At 45.6% G+C, this 1,238-nt stretch overlaps 1 pseudogene; it reads left to right on the top strand.

The window, feature by feature from the left end:
• The window catches only part of LOC116185422, a 13,227-nt pseudogene that overhangs the window by 8,032 nt on the left and 3,957 nt on the right, over positions 1 to 1,238 (top strand).

Here is a 1,238-nt window from a genome sequence, read left to right as displayed (position 1 = left end):
TGGGCCCTTCCCAATCCGTGCCGGCCACGGGTTGACCGTGGGGCCAACAGGTAGGGCCAGAGGGTGGCCCGCTTATTTTCCCTTCCCAAAAATGCGCAAACCGATCGATCCGTTTCGTCAGCCGTCGAAGGAAACGACAGCCGGACAATGACTCCATTCGTATCCTCTTACGCGTGCGAATTACACGGATCGAGGAACGTGAAAAACCATCCATCATATAACGTAGAAATGGTAAAACGTTGACGCGTTTCTCTCTCAAACATCATTTTTTCCGATTCCGGTCCCCTGATTTCACCTGGATTCCTTTCTTTTTTTTAATTCCTCTCGAAAACCTAAATTTTTCCCCTTCCTTTCTTCTTAGATTAAAAGTATCTATAAAAATATATATATATACAAATCGATCTCGATTTTTTCTGAGAAAATGATACACGAGTGAGTGGTATTTTCGAAACATGATTGTGTAATTGTACATCCTTATCCCATGGTTTACTTTTGAGAGGATCGATTACTTCCAATCATCCCTTCACGTTTCGAGAGTAAAGCCTCGTTCGATCCTCTGAGATGGAGGAAATTTCCTCCTCTCGAGAGGCGAGGGAAGGAGAAATTAAATGAGAGACACTGCTCGAAACTGTTTCTTCCACTTAACAAATTCTCTCGTGTAAACTCGACTTTGGTGGATTAATAATAGTCGTTGTGGAATTCCAGGTTCGCACAGGTACCTGTTCCCGAGAGAGAGGGAAAGAGAGAGGGGGGGAATTGAAAAATCGCAGCGATTTTCGAAAAGATCGTCGTTAAATTTACCTTTGATCCTGGACAAGGCGCGAGAAGAGAAAGAGGGAGAGAGAAAGGCGCAACCTCGGTCCCCGTCGCCTCGAGAGGAGATCAATGAAAAGGAAGCAATGGCGTGACGGGAAGTCGTTTCGTCAATGGCCACCGTGTATAGGCAGCTCTGACAATAAAGCCAACAGAGGAGTCCAAAAGAGATCCTCCTTCGATCTTGCCTCCGCTGTATATATAGCAGCTATAAGTTGTCGAGGTGTAAATGGCACGAAATGGCATTAAAAAGGGAACCTCCACCACCACCTCCTCCTCCTCCTCTACCTGCTGGACACCTTTTCAACCGTTTGGACCGTTTTTCCTTTTCTCCTCTTTCTTCTCGTCTCTCTTCCTTCTTCGATTGAAACGTAACGTTGACGCATCCATTCATCTAGATAGAACGCATTTGGATCTCTCCCCTC

This window comes from Apis dorsata, unplaced genomic scaffold (genome assembly GCF_000469605.1).
Source record: "Apis dorsata unplaced genomic scaffold, Apis dorsata 1.3 scaffold_174, whole genome shotgun sequence".
Classification (NCBI taxonomy): domain Eukaryota; kingdom Metazoa; phylum Arthropoda; class Insecta; order Hymenoptera; family Apidae; genus Apis; species Apis dorsata.
Note: the sequence above shows the minus strand (reverse complement) of the source record. Positions and strands in the feature narration are given on the sequence as shown.